At 46.8% G+C, this 13262-nt stretch overlaps 1 protein-coding gene across 1 annotated transcript in view; it reads left to right on the plus strand.

Moving 5' to 3' along the window:
- The window catches only part of AOPEP (aminopeptidase O (putative)), a 237910-nt gene that overhangs the window by 212780 nt on the left and 11868 nt on the right, over positions 1-13262 (plus strand). The gene's annotated exons all lie outside the window — the stretch shown is intronic.

Below are 13262 nucleotides of genomic sequence, written 5' to 3' on the forward strand. Positions count from 1 at the left end.
AGTGCCTGGTGCCTGGGTTCAGCAGAGTGCAGTAGCTAGGATGACGGTTACCGCCATTTAGAGGCCACTCTGAGCCCTCCGTCCTCTCCGTGTAATGTCACCTTAGGAGAGGCGAAAACAGTATCTTGCACATGGAAGAAAAAGGACTTCAAACTACAGTAGTTGTAGCCGCAAGGAAATCTAAGGAAAGAGATTGCTAAGTGAGGATAAACCTGTTTCACCACTAGTGCACAGAGAATACCCCACCAGCGTCTGTCCGCGTCCTTGGCCGAAAAGGACACTTTCAAGGCTGATCACAACATGGAAAAGCATCCCCCCTCACAGGCCCTTCTCCACCTCACCGACTCTGGGTCTCCTGCCGCCTCTCCTGTGGGATTTATGCATATAGGCAGGCATGGACTTCAGTGTCTCCACATTCTAAGATTGATCTATAATTATGAATCTGCTCATTCCTTTTAATGCTCAGGCTCTTTTCTGTTTGAGACAGCTTTACCTTCTGCATTGTGGGGACACAAAGTGCTCGGGAGGGTCTGCTTCCTGCCTTCGCAGACCTTTGTTCCTGTTCTTCCCTAGCTGCTTATATGTAGTGTTCTGGCTACAGAGAAATAAGGCATTTCCTTTTTGTTTATTCACAGTCATTTAGAGGAAAGAGGTTACATCTCTTGGCTCTGCTGCCATTTCAGGGTACTCAGCAGTTTTTTAAATGCAGGGTCCTCAACTCAGAGGTTCATCCTCTGTGACACAGAATCCAAGTAGCATAATAAAAGTAGAAACTAAGGCTTTGCTGATGTCAGATCCTGTGGTTGTGGCGGGGTGTGAGGGCAACGCTTAGCTGTTCTGCCTCCCTGATGGCAGCAGTGCTTCTGCACCAATGAGATTGGCCTGGGCCACCAAGGGGCAGAGTAGGAACAGTGCCAGAGTGCCAGCTCCGTCCCAGTGATGCCGAGGACCCATGCCGGGGGTGGGCATCTTCTTCCTCTGCTCCCTTTCTCCTGCTGGCTGCCCTGTATGGGGGCATATCTAGGCCTCATTACCAAGCCAACTGGCGCTGCAGGTCGCCATCTAGCTTTGTCAAGAGGCACCATCGTGGAACGAAGCCCCACGGGGCAGATTTGTTGGTGGAACATGAAAAAGGAGACCATTGTGGAGGGTCAGAATGGTGTGTGGCAATTACTGCAGTGGATTTTCAGGGTAGAACAAGAGGGGCCCAGTTCACAGGGAGCTCCAGAAGGCAAGTTGACGCCTGCCTTTTCCACCTGAGAGCTCACAGAGGTTCCGTGAAGGGCCTTTGATACAATATCTTTGCCGCTGCCAGGGGTCTCGCTCATTGGCCCCTTGATGTGATCAGCTTTGGGTTGCAAATCCAGAAGCCAAGTGCTAATGAATCTGAACTTTAAAATGTGGCCTATAAATAGTATGACTTCATTTGGATTTTTTAAAAAGCCAGGAGAGTGCTTATGAGGGACACAGCTGTCCGTTTGATAGCATCTTCATTCTTTTTCTCAAGTCTTAAAGAACTGGTGAATAGAGATTGAAAGGGGGATTGGCGTGATTTTCTTTAGTTACTTTAGATATATCTTTCTTTTTAAACCGTGTGCATTTTACGATACGGACAAAACAGAGTTCTTACGTAATTCTTTGATTATATTTGTGTGTGTTTTCTCTGTCGTATTGGTTTATGAAACATCTAGTCAGTGTTTTAGAGCCTTTCTTCAGAGTCAGGAAGGTATCTTTTGGTATGCCTTCCTAAGGGTTTTCTTTTCTTACTCAGTTCAGTACCTCTAGAACATTTTTGTGGAAAGCCTGCAACAAATAGTTTGCTCTGTTACACTGTGATAAACGGATTCTCTTAAAAAGCTGACCTAAAATGACAAAGTAAAGAACATTATTTTTAGGTCAATTCTCTTTTATTCCCGAAGCTAGGGACTGTGTTTTATTTACCACACATCGTGACTGGTCGAATGTTGATTGAATAATAAAGGTAAAGAGAAAAATGTGCCATGGACTGCATCATCTGTCTGATTTTTCTTAAAAGGGAGTTCAAATAACTAAACAGTTTGAAATGTATCTAAAAAGGGAGGAAGAAAGTGTTTAATAGTGTGGGGTTTTTTTTTTTTTTTGAGAGGTTTTTGCTATAGGGCGCATGCGCTTGCCAGACAGACAGAGAGAGACATAGAAACAGAAAGCAAAGTGTTTAATAGGGTGGTTTTTTTTTTTTTTTTGAGAGGTTTTCACTGTAGGGCGCGTGCGCTCGCCAGACAGACAGAGAGAGACATAGAGACAGAAAGCGAGAAATCACCCCCCCAGGGGGGATGGGCACGCCGCAATCCCTTCTCCTCCATTCTTCTCTCGGGATCTTGGGCACACACGCACATGCGCCCGGCGTGAGTTTTAAGCCACCGGGTCCAGGACGCCAACCGTGGTCGACTACGTGGGAGTCCAGCAACATAGCCGTTACGCTAACTGCTGGTTCCCAATAGTGTGGGCTTTTAGCTACAAGTGCAACCAAACTTTAGTAGAAGAATTACTATCACGTACTGTGATTGCTCTCTCTTCTATTGTGTTTAGCTGTTACATACAAGTACAGTGGATCCAGTCCTATGTATCTCAGGGTTTAAGGGTGTTTTGCTGTCTCCATATCCCCAGTATGTATGGTGTGTCTTCTCAGAATGACAGAGCCATCGAGGCATTTCCCAGGCCCTAATCACCATTGCTTTGGTGTTCTTCTGGTCTAGCCAGGAAAGAAGCCCGATGCATCTCGTATTTCTCTCCTCCATAAGGCCTCTCCTGTGAAATTAGTATGGCGTTTTACTGTTGCTTCTAGGTTCTGTATAGCTCAGTCAGTAGTTAGTTTTTTGTTTGTTCGTTTGTTTTAGGTATCTGTTAGGAAATTGACACCAAAAATAAATAAATAAATAAAAAGGAAAAGAAACACACAGTTGTCTTTGAAGACTGCCATTTTCTTTTACAGCTATGAACTGAACCATATTCAAATGGAAAGTGTACCTAAATGCCCCGAATCGAGGGCTCCCCATGCCAAGAGTCTCAGAGTGCCTTTCCAGGTTGCTGTTCTTCCCTGGGAGGTCTTGGTGTGTCCCCTCTCTGCTCTGTAGTTCTACGGCGTGGCGGGATGTGAGAGCTGGCTTTGTCTGGCCTTCAAGCCGAGGAAACTGGGCTGCATAGGTCGAATGTGAGCTCTGTCTACTACCTACGGGCAGTTTCCTTGGCATGAGTGCCTTCCCAGGCCTGCTTTGTGTGCAAATGGTGGTATTTTGTGTGGGTGGCAGGGTATGAAATTAAAAACACACACACATAGAAAAAATCAGCTGAATTTTGTGGGGCGGCACTAAAAATTATTTTGGGCCTGCTCAGTCTGCATGTTGCTTTGCTGCACACCTTGAGTCACATGGAACTGTGTTCTGTAGACTAACTGGCCTTGCCTTTCCGTCGGTGGAAACAGATGTCCAGGCTGAGCACAGGCATTGGGGGAACATGGAGCCCAAAGCTGAGCCTCTCGCCACTGCCTCTACACTCAGGACAAGGCTTCTTCTCTCAAGAACAGACGGTACAGTGTACCCTTTGCTCAGACAGTGTACCCTTTTTCAACTTTTTGGGTTGAGGGAAGTGGTGGCAGTTGTTCGTAATAGCGATTCACATACCACACGCTTTGCCCATTTCCGATATAAAATTCAATGATTTTTAGTATGTTCACAGAGTTGTGCAGCCATCACAGTTATCATGGTTATCTTCAACATTTTCATCAACCCCAAAAGAAGCCCAGTACTCTGGCTGTCATCCCCAGCTCCCCTAGCACCTTTGTCACTGGCAGCCACTAACGCTCTGTCCCCTATGGATTTCCTTCTTCTGGACTTTCACACAGATGGAATCACAGAATCTGTGGCTTTTGTGACTGCTTCTTTCCACTTAGCCTGATGTTTCCAGGCATTGTCCTCGTTTGTAGCATCAGTCAATACTTCATTCCTTTTTTATTGCCAGTTACTTTTGATCATACTACTAGCCCCCATTTGTTTATCTATTCATCATGTGATAGATGTTTAGGTTCTTTCCATTTTGTCATGCTACCTTGAGCAACTGTGTACGAGTTTTGTGTGGACATGTATGTTCACATCTCTTAGGTCACTATTTAGGAGTAGAGTTGCTGAGTCATTTGGGAACCATTCATTGCTTTAACCTTGTGAGAAACTGCCAGACTATTTCCAAAGTGATTGTACCATTTTGCATTCTCATCAGCAGTGTTTGAAGATTTTAGTTTCTCAACGACCCTGTCAGCACTTATTACTGTCTTTCTTGTTTTGGCCATCCTGTTGGATGTGATTTTCATTTGCCTTGTGGTTCATTTGCCTTTCCCTGTTGACTAATAACTTTGAACATCTCTTCATGTGTTCACTGACTATTTTGCATCAACTTTGGAGCAATGCCTAGGCAGACCTTTAGCTCATGTTTAAATTGTTACATTTAAAATTAAAATGTTAAACCTTTTTGTTATTGAATTTTAATAATTCTTAATATAGTTGAGATACAAATCCTTTATCAAATATGATTTGTAAAAATACTCATTCACAGTGAATTGTCTTTTTACGTTGATGATGATATTCTTTAAGGCGTAGAAGTTTTAACTTTGAAGTGCAATTTGTCGATTTTTTTCTTGTTCTTGTGCTTTTCGTATCAAATCTAAGAAACCATTGCCTATCCAAAACCATGAAAATATAGGCCTATGTTTTGTATTTTGGTTCTTGCACTTAAGTCTTGGGTTTAGTTAGTTATTTTTTAAAAGAATTATTTATTTAATTCCATCTGTTGTTGTTTTTTTGTTTTTTTGTTTTTAATTTGACCAGAGAAAGGGAAAGTGAGAAAGCAAGCCACCAGGTCCAGGATTCGAACCACAGTTGGCCATGTGGGAATCCAGCACCTTTAACCACCATGCCACTTGCTGGCCCAAGTCTTGTTTGTTTTTTTTTGTTTGTTTGTTTGTTTGTTTGTTTTTAACATTCATCTCTGTAGTGCCAATAGAGAAAAGGTTATTGAAAGAAATAGGAATTACGAAGAGAGGAAGAAGAAAGGGTTGGATTTTGTCATGTAACAAATAGTGTGGCTACAAATTGGGCCTGGGATACCCCTAAGATCTCATTTCATTTCCTCCTCCCAGTCTCAGTTTGCAAGGCCCCTTCCTCGGCAGTCTTCTCTGACCACCCCTGCTCCCCTCTTGTACCCTGTGACGTCCTTTCGTGGTGTTCATCTCCAGCATCAGAGTCAGGGCTTGCTGGCTTACTGCCTTTTTTTTTTTTTAAACAAAACTGTAAGCTCCAACAAGGCAAGAACTTGTCTGTTTGGTTCACCACTTTGTCCTCAGTACCCGATACTTACCTATTGCAGAATGGCTTTTCCTGGATCGTGTGTCAGAACAAAGCAGCGGGAAACTAAGCCTATGGCAAAACCTCACGAAGGGGGGTGGCCAGCCTTTTTGGCAGGTGTGGTAAGGCCCTCCTGGGTCAGTCCACCTGTGGGAGAAGCAAGACAAGGTGGCTGGAGCTCCTACTGAGCTCCAGACGAGTGACCCATAGTCAGTGTTTCTGCCGACAGCGAAAGTCCTCTTTTCACCAAAGGCTGTGTGTCACATGTTAACGAAATGAAGAAAGATGAGGTGTATTTCCTAATTTTAGAGTTCCATGTTAGACCATATGGCTCTTCAGAGAGCATTAGAGAAGGTGGTCAAACCCTTCCCATACTGCAGGGTGGACCCCCAGGAGCTCCCAAGTTCTGCTTTTTACAACCAGTTTACCATGGGGTTGGCAGGTGGCATGGTGATTAACGGTGCTGGACTCCCACATGGCCAACTGTGGTTCAGTTCCTGGACCTGGTGGTGTGCGCGCTCTCTCTGTCCCTGTCCCTGTCCCTCTCTGATTGAATTAAAATAAGTAAAGTTAAATAAAACCAGTTACTTTTATAGTATTGGTGTCATTAAATAAAATAGTCTACCAGAAGGTGGAAGAAAGGTTAGGATTTACCCGGGATCACATGGGTGAGTCAGAACTGCCTCTGTCGTACTTGAGCGTTCTTGTCACCATGACCTGCACAACACTCTCTGGTGCCCAGCAGGGGTGTTGCTGAGGAGCAGGGCCAAAGGCCCTGTTTTGCACACTGCCGCAGCTCTACTTGTAACAACCAGAGGGACAGAGGTCCAGACCAGAGCTTAAGAGACTGCTCCAACAAGATAGCACCGGCCTTCCTTGCCTCCTTGGTTAGCTCAACCTGGGCCAGAGATTTACTAATCTGGCTTTGCTGCACCAAGTAAAGTAACTTAAATTCTCTCTGTGTGTATGGGATCAGCAGTTAGCGTAATGGTTATGTCACTGGACTCCCATGTAGTCGACCGCAGTTCTAGTCCCAGACCCGGTGGCTTAAACTCACACCGGGCGCTTGGGCGTGCATGCATGCCCAAGATCCCAAGAGGAGAATGGAGGAGAAGGGATTGCGGCATGCCCATCCCCCCGGGGGGGTGATTTCTCACTTTCTGTCTGTCTCTCTCTGTCTTTCTGACAAGCTCATTCGCCCTATAGCAAAACTTCTCAAAAAAAAAAAAAATCTCTGTGTGAAAACATTTAGATTGTAGCCCTTTGGGAGTGAGGAGAGGTAAAGGTAAAGGAGGTGTTATAGAACATAGACATCAGCAGTCATTGGCAGTCTTTATGTGACAGTCTCACAGCTAACTGTTCCTTGTTGTTGGTGTGAGAACAAGCGGCCCAGACGAGCTCCAGCATTATGGCTGTCCAGTGTCCAGCGTCAGCTGGAGAGGCTGTCGGTAATTGCTCTGCACAGCCTCCCCTGCTTGCCAGCGTAAGCCCATGTTAAAACCAAGTTAAATCTAATTTAGGACACAGATTGAAAAAGCAGGTTTGTTTATTGCAGTGTAGACTTATTAATTTACAAAAGCTATGAGCCTTGGTTTTTCTGTTTACAGGTATAAAATGGAACTCTAAATGAGATTTAATGGCTTGACAGATCATGTTTCCTGGATAGATTTTTTTCCCCCTTTCAACAATAAATTTCAAAATCAAAAGAACTGAAAAGAAAGGGAAATGCTTCCTGTCATAAATAGGATGAGTGGCATTCCTCAAAGCATTTTATAGCTTCCAACTATGCACTATAATTTCAAAGTGGCTGAAAGCATTCCGCGTTTTCAGAAGTACTGCGTTCATTCAGACACGTATCAAGCACATACTGTGCGCTGGGCACCGAGAAGGGACCAGAGGTGACCTGAAGGCTCAGGCCTCACCAAGCTTGCGTGCTTGTTATAGTACAACACACCACCGAGGAAGGAAGGAGGACAGTGTCAGAAATCACCTTGAGCTAAGAAGGCTGGAAGACCTAACTTTGTCAGGGTGACCATTATGGGGTAGTAGAGGTCAACGACCTCTGGACTGAATAAGTTAGTTCAGGGATGTGGATCGTGCCAGATCACACAAGTACACATGGCTGCTCTGAATGAGGCCTGGGCACAGTGACGCCACCTAGTGTCACAGCAGACGTCCTTGTGTACCACCTCCCCCACCCACCCCTCATCTGCTGGACTCAGCACAACCTTCTGTTTAAGGGCTAAAGGCTATTGGGACAAACTTGAGACTTCCTTCTCAGGTGCAAAGATTGAAGGTGGAAGCTGATGGAGTTGTTGTATAGAGTGGCAGAAGGATCAACTCTATGGCCTGGTGGTTAAGGCCACCTCATCCCACATGACCGGCCATGGTTCAAGTCCCAAACTCAGGCTTGAAGCTCACACCAGGCGCATGTGTGTGTGTGCCCCAAATCCCGAGAGAATGGAAGAGGGGATTGCAGCATGGCCATCAAGGAGAGTGATTTCTTGCTTTCTGTCTCTGTCTCTGGCAAGTGCACATGCCCTCTGGCAAAACAAACAGAACAAACTGTCTAGAAAAGAAAATAAAAAGAAACATGCCAGGAACATGTGTACGAGTGCCCAAAATCCCAGAAGGAGAGAGAAACGGAGAACGGATTGCGGTGTGACTGTTCCCCATTGGAGGGTGAGAATGCATGCGCGCACACACACATAAAAAGGAATACACAGGTCAATTTTAAATGGCAGCCCATGGACCACACCATGCTGGGAAATCCAACAGGAGCATGTGAGGAAGAGAAAAGAGAAACAATATCAAGTATCAGATATGAATTTGGCATGAATGGCTAGAATTCCACGTACATTGGGTTCTCTATCGTGTAAAGGGCTCCATTTATAATTCTTTGATGTTTAAAAATAAAGCAGAGATGGGCCAGCAGGTGGTGTCAGTGGTGAAGGCACTGGACTCCCACCTGGTCAGCTGCACAGTTCGAGTCCCAGAACCAGGATCTTGAATCACAACAAATAAATAAATGTTAAAAGATAGTAATAGTAAAGCAAGGGGAACCATCCCATGGGATCCAGACGCACATTTTGATCTGTGGTGGTGAGCATGCGTCAGGGTAGCAGTGAGGCGACAGCAGGAGAGTCGTCCTGTCCTGGTCTTGACTGTCTCGGGTACTTTGTTGATAGCGGTGGTTACCAGCACCAACGTGGGGCGCACAGGCCCAGTCAGTGGAATTAATCCGTGCGTCTTATCCTAACAGTATCTGCTCAGCCTCTGTGATTCCACTTACTTTTCAGGTACACCTACTCTTCTGGGAGACACTGATTTCCAGTTCTACCCACAGGCAGCCCGGGACCCACAAAGGACTTTACTCTTGAGGTTATAGGTGCTTCGAACCCGACTTAAAGATTTAAATTGCTTGAAGGGCCTACGTATATCTCTTCTTTTATTTTTTCCCTCCCAATTTTCCAGAGGGCATGCGTGCTCATTAGAGAAAGATAGGGAAGATGAGAAAGCACTCTCCTCAGGGGATGGTCATGCCACTGTCCCTTTTTCTCCATCTTTCCTCCTTCCCAGATTTTCAATGTGTACGCGCACACTCGTGCACCTGGGCATATTTTTCAAGTCACTGGGTCTGGAGCTCAGAACATGCAGTCAGCCTCCTTATCTGTAAAGTGAGAATGGCCACTCTCACTCGGGAGCTAGGGGCCATCTCAGGCTGATGCAAGCAAAGGGCCTGGTTCTGGGTGACATGTCGCCCTCTCCCTCCGCCGGCCCACCCCCTTAGAGTCACCTGGCAGGCATTCTTGTTGCTTGCATCGTCGCCCGCACACAGCATGTGTGGGGTCACCTGGTAGCAGCAAAAGGACTCGCTGTATAGGTCCTGTGGAATCAGCTGCATGTCTGCCTTCTGCAGAGCATTGCTGGTGGGGCCTGCCGCAAGACAGAGGGCAGAGGTGAGAAGACCTGAGGTGCCTCCTGCTCTTCCTTCTGCAGTTCTCCCTGCATCTCAGGACCCCTTCATCTCTTGTGCTTTGCCCACTCCCCTGCACATTCTGGCTCATGGTGACAGAGTCTCAACAAAAGCCTATTCAGGCTGGGTCTTCCTCTAGCTCCTGGCCCTTGCTCCTCCTGCTCAAGGGCTCAGCATGCTCCCCCTTTTCTCTTACAGCTCTGTACAGTGTCCAAGGCACTCATCTGAGCCTTTACTGCCCCCTAAACTCCAGTGCTCCCTGCTGTCCAGCCCAGTGCTTGTCCACCTCCGTGTGAGCTGTGCATGAACGCCCCCAGTAAGGTTTCATATGCACCAGCATCTGGCATGCCCAGTTTCTAAAGCACAGGTGGGGAAAACTGGCCCAAGAACCTTATGGTGGCCTGCAAGGTCCCACGTCTTTCCCATGATCCTCAGCCAGGCTCCCCTTTGGCAGGCTGCTGCTGCTGATTGGGATTTCCTGTCGACACCTGTGCCCACACCAGAATGTCTTTCCTTTGCCTGGACGCTGCCGGCTCAGCCTCTAAGCTCTGCTTAGACAACTGTCCTCAGGAAGCTCTCCCTGACCACCATACTGCCATTGTCCCCTGAACCTCCCAGCCCATGCCAGCTCTTATCACTGCCTCCCCAAAATATTCTCTTACATCTTTTGCTAATTCGGTGCTCATAACTGGGTTGGTGAATGAATGAATTAATGAAGGAGTGAATTAACAAATACATGAATGAACGTTTGCTTTAACCACAAAAAATGAACGTGCAGTCACCCATGTGAGATCCAACCACCTTAACCACCATGCCACTGGCTGTCTCTGTTCTCCTCTTTAATCTGTCTTTATATAATAAAGTTCTAGGCGACATTTTTCTTAAAGGTTAAACAATTGCACTTAAGAGAAGTTCGAAAAACACTTCAGAAAAGTAGTAAGGTAATAAGCTGTGGGGACAATTTTTATTTCTTTGAAATAGTTTCATGGAAAACACTAAGACTGAAATGAAAAAGACAGTTGCGATAATAATAGCTGTAAAAGAGCACTGAGACTTGAAATGTGTCAGTCCTCTTGGGTGCTCAAACATGGGACCTGGGGAGTGTCGTGAGGTATGGCCTTGTCCCCTGTGAATTCACAGAAAGCAGCTTTTCTGCGTGGAGCAGCTGGGAAAGAATGCTACACAGCCAGCCAGTGTAGGGAGTGGCTTTTCCTAACGGCTATATTTCCTCAGTGCCAGCATCATTCACTCACTCCTGGTGCATCTATGCTGGGCCTTGTAGGCCAGAGAGATGCAGTATCCCCATGTGATCTGCCTCTGTTTAAGGAGTGCCAGAGCGTGTTACCTTGTATGAGGGAACTTGGGGAGTTGGACCCAGCCTTCAGCAACACCAGGTGTTGCCTGATGGGACTGTGCTGAAGTGGTCTGAGCCTGCTCCCGGGGGCTGTGTTGCTGTTTTGCCCAGCTCTGTGCCCAGTGATGTCGTGTTGGCAGGTGTGGGGATGAAGGCTTGCCTGTGTAGCACAATCTGAGTGCGTCCTGGCATGGGCTTCCCTTCTGGGACAGGGCAGCAGCCTGGGGCAGCTCGGCCCACTGCTTGCTTCTGTAAGCAGCCTTTATCCAAAGGTTGACGGTGGCCAAGGGCTACTTTTGCTGTGCAGCGGCAGTCGGCTGAAAAACACAGAATTGCCCCACCTCTGACGGGCCCTTGATGGAAAAGACGTGTCAGCCCCCGTCCCAGAGTTGAGAAAACTGATTCTGGACACAGTAAAGTGTCTCTGGTTGAAGAGAGATTCAGTGGAGTTGTCCGTCAGCAGCTTTTCTCCATTCCCAAGAAAAGAACAGTTAAATGAGGGGGAGTCTCCTCCCCACCAACATACCCTAATTGGGACTGTGGTCATATCTTAGGCCTCTTGTCCTGAATGTGCGATGTGACTGGGCAGGGGTCACCATCGAAGCCCTCTAGCCTTGAGTATCAATAGTTGAGCTCGGCAGAGCCTTCCTTGCAAAGGCAGTAGTGCCCCGTGTCTATGACCAGCGCTGGGGCAAGGGTATGTGACACTGCTCTAAGCTGCTGCCACTGGGAATCTCAGCCGTGTGACTCCCTGCCCTCCTCCGGCCCAGGCCTGTCTGTGGCCCTTGATCTGTGTCCGCCCTGACTCGTGGCACACTCATTAGCCAACATCTTACAGGAGCAGCTTTGACAGACACCCTGTTCCATCACTCCGTCAGTTAACAAACATTTCCTTGGAGTTCATACTCCCATTTTTATAGGATGAATAAATACTATGAGAGGACTTCAAAAAGTACATGAAAATTGGAATTACAACTTGATTTTGGTACAAAAATTATTTGAAATCCTTGCATAGTTTTTTCATAGTACCCTTTTCCCATGAACTTTTTGAAAACCCCACACAGAAGTTTTGAAGTAGAAAAGCCAGAAATGCACTGCGACTGCTAAGATGACAAGCACTTGTAGCGTGGGCATTGCTATCCTGACACTTGCTGTGGGCAACCTTGTTCAGCCCCAGTCTTAGGGAGCCAGAGCCAGCTTTGCTTAGAGTAGCTCGTCCAAGCCAGTGCAGCTGCAGCCCCAGCTCCAGCCCAGAGCACCAGGCCTGGAAACTGGGCTTGTAGGTCTTCCCGCTATGGGGCCATCAAGACACTGTGGATCGTTGAGTTTGATTTAGTAGGTCACCAGTCAACTTTTCAAGACAGGAAGAAGAAAAGAATAGAAATCTCAAGAGTGCGTTGCATGTAGTGAGGAAAAGTATGGAAAAATAACCCTTTTCTAGTGAGTGTATACACATGTGTACTTAAACATGTGCATGGGTCCCTCCATACAACAATACCTTGCATGTGTTTGTACCAGCCACCCTGCTACCCTGTGCAGTTTTCTCCGTGCCTTTCACATAGGTGGCTGCTAAGAATATGTTTTGAATAAATGCACCACCAGCCTCAGAGCCAGAGCCTTTGTGTGCTTCCTGTTGGCTACCCAGATGACTCTCTGATGGCTCAGAACTCTCGGTACAGATATACCTCCCCTTCTGATGCTGGCCTTCTGGACTGAGGGGCCCCACTCTGTAACTTCATGTAGATTTCAGCTCTCTGTCATCAGATGTGGGTCTGACATGAGCTGTCTTGTGCTTACCTGTCCCTTCATTCTCCCCACCCAGATTCTAGCCCCCTCCTGTCTGTATTCAACCCCAAAGAACCAGTTACTGTTGAGCATTCCTGGAAGAGTGGTGACATCTGTTTCATCTACTCTTTACGCTTTATTTATGGTGGGGAGGCTGGAAAGTTCTGGAACCCATTTACAACAATGTAAATACCATTGCTGTTAAAATTCACCTGTGCACCAAGTGAGGGCAGCAGCCACATTTTCCTTTGTAGAGTATCTCTTGAGTAAAAAAAGTTTTGTTTTGTTTTGTTTTTTTGAGAGGTTTTTTGCTATAGGGCGCGTTCGCTCGCCAGACAGAGAGACATAGAGACAGAAAGCGAGAAATCACCCCCCAGAGGGGATGGTCACACCACAATCCCTTCTCCTCCTTTCTCCTATCGGGATCTTAGGCACGCACATACACGCGCCCGGCGTGAGTTTTAAGCCACCAGGTCCGGAACGCGAACCGCGGTCGACTATGTGGGAGTCCAGCAACATAGCCATTACGCTAACTGCTGGTTCCCTTGAGTAAAAAAAGTTTTGAAAAGGTATTCAGGGCCAGCCCCATAGCCTGGTGGTTAAGGGAACTGGATCTCACATGGACCTCCATGGTTTGAATCCTGGCCCTGGTGACTTGAAAACCATTCTAGGTACATGTGTATGCCCACAATCCTAACAGGATGGAGAAATAGAGAAGGGATTGCAATGTGACCACATCCCATTGAAGGGTACTTTCTCCCTCTCCTCTCATTCT

This window comes from Tupaia chinensis, unplaced genomic scaffold, assembly GCF_000334495.1.
Source record: "Tupaia chinensis unplaced genomic scaffold, TupChi_1.0 Scaffold145148_1, whole genome shotgun sequence".
NCBI classification, from domain to species: domain Eukaryota; kingdom Metazoa; phylum Chordata; class Mammalia; order Scandentia; family Tupaiidae; genus Tupaia; species Tupaia belangeri.